Raw genomic sequence first — 6822 nt, forward strand, 5'->3', positions numbered from 1 at the left:
AAACCAGTTAAATTGGACCCTTTCTGCACATTGTTCAGCAAGTGCCACCACCAGCGCAGGTACCTCATCCATGCGGAACTTCCACATGACCTTACCTACCAGTATCTGAGTCACCACCCTGACTGCTTTGTTGTCGATACTGGAGATCACATAGCCCCTCTTCTTCTGTTCCAGCTTGTATTTCTTCTTCATGGCCCCTGCGATGGCCAAATCGTTGCACTTCCCCTCCGAGATGTCTTTGGGGTCCTCTCCTTTACACGGGAGTCGGGTAATGCGATAGATTAAGTGGTCCATGATGGGGATGGGCTCCTCCAGCCACAAAAACCCACCACGCACTAGGCAGAGTAGTTTCCTGATGACAAAGATCGTCATTGGGGTGCGGTGGTAATGCGGTACCTAGAACAGGTTTAATAACCTTGCCTTTTCAACTCCACGTAACCACTTGCACGGCTCCAATTCTATAACTCCTACCATGGTGTCCTTCTTGGGCTTCATGAGCTGCACGGTCTCTAGGTGAGGGAATTTCTCGTGGTCAACAAGATCCCAATCTTCAAACTTCAAGTTCAGCACCCGTCCCAGGTGCGTGCCCTCAAAAATGATATCGTCTAGGAGGAGCGAGTCTGCAGAGAGCTCTTGCTCTCGTCGAGGTCCTTAGGCACCTTTGACTTCCCCTTTCGTGGAGGAACATACGTGAGTAGCTTGGTTAGAGGGTGCATAGCCTAGGTTTCTATCTCCATGCCCTCGTCCTCGTCTTCTTCAACTATGAGGACTTCTATGTCTTCTTCCCCCTCGTCGGTTTCTAGGTTAATTACTTTCCCATTTTCCTCCATAGTTAATCTGGTTCATAGCGGGTTTCACGGGGACACATGCACCAGAATCATTGGTTGTTTGTCTTTATTTGGTATCAGCATACATGGTGATTTAGGGATTTCCGCAACAATCCCGACACCTTCAGGGGCATCTTCTATGGTCAGGGACTGCGTGGCCTCTTCGGCAGTCATCTATGTAATTTCTCTAGCTTCTTCAGACGCGGCCATATTACTTGTCTAGAAATCTCTTAATCAATCAATGAGGGGCTCAATCAACAATCTGCACAGGGAAAACAGGTTTCAACTCAGAATACGTGGGGCATATGACAGCTCAATCCGAAAATGACCAAGTGTTGTCTGCTAGGAATCCCTTTGTAATTAATAGCACCTTTTGAATTTGAATTCGACCACTCCCCCCAAATCTGGTTCGTTAATGCTCCCTTGGCAGCAGATTCTCCCAAATCTTGCCCATAAATTGCATCTTAAATGCCTGCCACCCGGTCCATTTGGTCTCAAGTCAAGCATCACATCATGAATAGTGACTACAACAATCAATTTGCAGCCAACCCGTGCGGCAGTGCAGCCCCCTTTGCGCAGTCGCGGACCTTGTGACACTTTGCTCCAGCACGCAGCCTTGACATCATGTAGCTCCTAGGTAGAGTAGTTTATAGTCTCGAGCCTCCTTTCAACTGCTTGGAGTGCTAAGACTATACTTCCCACGGTTAGTCAAGTGGTCATGCCACCTGTATAGGGTTTCAACCAATCATCCATCACTTTTCCTGGAAAACATCCACCTTCAATTGTTACTGACTGTGTCGTGCACTTTATCATCTGCAGTGCACCACCATGGGTGATCCCTTTAGTAATATGTGGTCCAATCCAAGGCATCATGTTGATCAAATCTCAGTGGTAGTCCCCAAATTCATCAACGTAATCATGCACACCATGTTTTATCACCCTGGTTTTCTTTTCTAGAAATTCCTTCTTTATTTCATCCTCAAGCTTCTTGACTTCTGCTTCCACCAGAGCGTTATTCTCACTTAATCACACCCTTTCTTTCATAAGTTATTGGAGCCTAAGATCACCCTATCAGATTTCTTCCTCAGGTCCCAAGTGTTCTGGTTCGTCAAGCTGCATGATCCCTTCTTCCAAGGCTCCGTGAACCGTCATATCTACTATCGTTGCTATGCACAGACTAGGCATTTTATACTCTATGGGGATTACAACGTTCACTCCATACCCCAGCCTCAGAGGTGTCTACTCCGTCAATTTCTTTCATGTTTTCCTATAAGCCCACAAAACTTCTCATAAGCGGAGGTCCCAATCAGTCTGCTACACATCATATAACTTATTCAGTGCTTCACATACTTTGTTAAAGGCTTTTGCGTGGATAACCTTCTACAACTTGTTCTTTCCATACTCTGTTGTTCCAACCAGAGGGGTTGTTCAAGCAATTGCCTCGCCCACACATGCTTACTGACCGTGTCCCCTAACATAAGTTTGTGTGCATCCAAACAGGTTTTGTAACATATGCCTATATCCATCTGGACAGGTGCGCACGTGGATCGTTCCATCTACCGATCTTGTCTATTAATCACATCTGAGGCTTCCCAAACTACATGTGCATCATTCTCTGGCATTTGCACCAGTCCTCAAAGCTTCCTTGCTGTGTGCACCACCACCTCGCAGGCGTAGTGCGTAGTACCCATTTCAAAGCCTCGAAATGTTGATGTTCCGGCACTTCTCTGTTGAATCGGTTCAAGAAAGCATCTACGTCACTTAACCCATCATAAGTAGGAAAAACCCTTACTTCTATTGATATGTAGTGCATTAATCTTGTCATCATGTTGTAATTCAGCATGGTTACCTTGTGTAACCAGTTTTTTCATCGCTCTATCTCTTCTTTTGAATCTGATGTACAGGAGCTTTAGTGCTCCCATGAGATTCATCCATCTGCAGTGGGATTTACCCAGTCTTGCTCTTGCATGGTTATCTTGTAGATTCAGTCCAAGTTGTTGTTGCTTTCATAGTCGTTCACTGGCTTCATGTAGCGTGATCCTTCTACAAGGTCCAAAGGTACAACTAAGCACAGAGACTTTTTCTCAAAAATCATCTTACGCTTCTTTAGATTTATCACCCCGTTCATGTCAGTGGCCCAATCTATTCCTAATAGTGCAGGGTAAGGATTGCTATCATCAAAAATCTCTATCGCTTCAAAGTCTTCCGGTGTGCTTGCTCCTTCAATATCCATGGTGATTCCCTGCAATCTTCCCATAAGTATGATCTTTTTCCAGTTCACCATTCACAGTTGGATAGGGGAACATTTTAGCATAGGTCTTCCCATGTGCTCCCATGTCTGCTTTGGTAGAACGTTCACATTCAATCCTAGGTCCAGAATCACTTGGTCCATCTCATATTCCCCAATTTGTGGGGTGAATTTCATTTCTCTTCCCGTCCTTGTCACGTGCCTTCCAATATTTCGGACTACACGCGGTTCTCCTGGCGCAGTCCCTGCACATCTATTTATGTCCCTTTACCACCTTGCTATCATGCAACAGCTTCATGCATGTTTCCTGGAACGTCGTGAGCATCAATGGGTCCATTTCCAGCTCCAGTCTGTCTTTGCTTCCTGAAGTGGAGGCATCAACGAAGCTCTTCCTAGCTTCCATGAAGGTTTCCTTAGTGCACTCCAAATCAAACTTTGGCTCAGACCTCATCATTTGTAGGTTATAAGTCGGGGGAGGTTGGAGCACTCCTCTATCGCACAACCTTGCTATTAGTGTGGGACAATCCTCCGTCTCATGATAAAACAAGGTACAATACAGACGATATGGATGCGTTGGATTCATACAATCATGGGCGTAATGTCCTGTTCCTCCGCAATTGTAACATATCGGCTATCTACGACCTCTTCCAGGTCCTCCTCCACCTCGACCTCGTCCGTGCCCCTGAAATCCAGTTCACGCCATCCCTGCATTCTGGTCAAGGGGTCCCATTTCAGCCTAAAATCTGTAGGTGGGAGTCCTAACCATCATCAGTTCATAGCTTCTACAGGTGTGCTCATCATGTCCTACTGATCTACAAAAATTACAGAACAACTGTTGTGAATTCTGTGTGTACTTCTGCAACAGATGGTAGTTGTATGTAGCATGTCTTCCTCCTATTTGACAAATCGCGCACCACAATGCATGCACCACGCTAGGTCCTGCTTGTGCCTCTGGTCTTAATGACATCGGTCCTCCTCCTGCAAGGTAATTTGCAAATACTAGGTAGTGGTCCTTGTCATGACCCTGACCCTTACATTTAACACACCATACCTCGTCATGCACTTCTGGGTGAGCTATCCTATCCTGTTTCAGACTCTGCATCTCAAGGCACAAGCTTTTCAACTCCATGTGGATCTGCTGAACTCCTAGGTTAGGATCCTGCATCGAGGTTTCATGCAGCCTCATCGCGATCTCCAAGGCCTCAGCCTGAGTTGTTAGCCTCTGTTGTGATAGCGCGTTCCTTAAATGCCGCTTTAGCAATGCTACAAACCATTTGCGGTGTTGTCCATCCGTCAAAGTCATATTAGCTTCAAAAATTGTGCACTTCAGTCTCTGATCCAACTCCCAAGGAGTCTCACCTGGTTGCACCGTGATCTCCTTGAACCTAATGATTGACTATGCCTCTGACTTTGGCCTGCTAAATTCTCTGTTCAGCACAGTTTGGATGCCTGCGATCCCTGCATTTGGATTGGCATTAGAATGATTAATATAGCAAGTCAGAGCGCGATCCTGCAGAGTGCTGACCAACGTCGCTTTCTTTATATTGTCATCCATAACTCCCTGCGCTTCCCATACAGCTTTTATCAGGAACCAAAACTGGTCCGGATCTTCATTTCCTACTCCCTTAAACACCAGAAACTTTATCGCGCTTGCCATATTGACTCGTGGTGGTGGCGAAGGTTGTATGGGCGAAGTTGGAGGTGAAGATGGTGAAACTGGTGGTGGTGTGGGTGGGTGTGGTATGTGCGGAATCCTCTGCCTTATCAAATTAATCACACTTTTTGGTGAGACCTTCACGATCTCTTCCTCGTTCCCTCGCGAGGGTGAAATCAAGGGGCTAGTTTCTAGTTCTGTACTACCTTCATTTCTATTGAAAATAACAACAAGAAATGCTAAAAATAGCACTATTATAAATAGCAGTTCAACCAATGTTGAACTTAGAAACAATGGATGAAAAATGGAAGTGCTAAAAATAACATTCTATAAATAGCATTTCGAGATACCTTCCTATTTTAGTTAGTCCCTAAACTAAAATAGTGAAGTAAAATTCGAATTTGATCTTAGCAACTGTTTGTAAAATAATTAATTAATTCATCTTGAGTTAATTAGTTAAGGAAAATCAAACATGAAGTCTATGTGGGGACATGCAACAGTTTCACCATAAATTGAGGAATTTATCCATTGGTTAAAGAGATAAGGATGAGTTGCAATTAGTTGGCTCAGTTAACTGAGTCAAGTCCAGTTAGATTAATTCAAACCGTTTGTTGAATTAATGTAAGTTCAGTTAGTTAATTCTTGCATGCATGTAACTACTGCACTTCAGATAACTGAGTATTTTGTCATAAATAACTCATGCATGTCAATTCAGACAGAGACCCAGTTGAGATCAAATGGAGGGGCAGTGTACTATCAGTTGCTAGAATATTCCATTGTGAATATTCCTTGCATGCAGAAGGAATTCTTTCCTTGAGGATTGTGCAGTTACTTCTTTAGGTTTTATGAGTGTGATGAGGCCAATTCACACATGTGGCTTCACTAGACCCCATGAAAAATTGTGCAAGGAAATAGGAGGCTTGGAGGGCTTAAGGAGGACATATACTATGTCTATTCAGTCTGTGAGTTGGATTGTTTGATTGCAGAGAGAGCAGGATAGCTTGAGAGCTAATTATTTTTGTAACTTGAAGAGGATTTCCACTTGTATGATAATATAGAGATTGGGGTTTTAGGCTGAGGCTTTCCCCAGGTTATTTCTTCTGTTTTATGTGTGATTGATTTCCCATTCTCAGTTATATGTGTTCTCTTGATCTTGCTCAATTCGATTAAGCTTCTGCAAAGTGTTGTAGAAGTAGATCTTATATTTTGTTTTAGTATATTGCATAATCTATTCATCTACAGTGGGAATTTCTACATGGTATTAGAGCAAAGGTGATCAAGGTGAAGAAGAATATACAAGAAGGAGAAGTTTGAAGCTTGTGGTTCCTGAATATAGAAATCGAGTTCTTATCACATCTCAATTTCATCGATGGCGTTCAGTGTTTAAGACTCGAGTATGCCCTTGATGACAGCTCAAATTATACAGCTTGGAAGGATTGCATAGAGGTAGTATTAGAGGATAATGGTCTAAAGGACTTCATTGATCAAGAAGTCCCCAAGCCGACTGGCGCTACTCAACTGGCAGAATGGAAGAAATGTGTGGCTAGAGAAAGGAGAATCCTCCTGAAAGGAGTTTGTTAAATTGGAAACTAGGGCCAAACTTCATGGGGTCATCTTATTCAGGGCTAATAATATTTTTATTAGATTCCTCTCATCGAGAGGTGTAGGATTGATCTAAAGATCATCCGATTCCGATAAGTATTTTTGGAGATATGAATTTATTTTGATTATGGAATTATTATCAAGCCGGCCTACAACTCATGTAGGCTCAGAAGCCCAACAGTAGCATCTATTCAAACATCAACGTTTTGTATAAATATAGGAGGACTTTTCCTCATTTTCACTCACTCATCTCATCACATCTCTCTCTCTCTACTGCGCAAAAAGGAGTCTCTTCTCTACTGCGCAGAAAAGGGTCTCTCTTTCACACATGTGGAAGGAAGCTGCTGAACCTGAAGCTGCAACTACAGATCCAAATTTTGACCAGCGTTGACCATGAGATCTCCTCCTCAGAACTGCGCTATAGGTCCATCTGGATCTCCTCTGAAGGCCACATTTTTTGGTGGTGGAATCAAGCCGATCCGATGGTCGGT

Source organism: Pinus tabuliformis, chromosome 7 (genome assembly GCF_031772625.1).
Source record: "Pinus tabuliformis cultivar Carrire ecotype Pingquan chromosome 7, CPIR1, whole genome shotgun sequence".
In the NCBI taxonomy this organism is placed as follows: Eukaryota; Viridiplantae; Streptophyta; class Pinopsida; order Pinales; family Pinaceae; genus Pinus; species Pinus tabuliformis.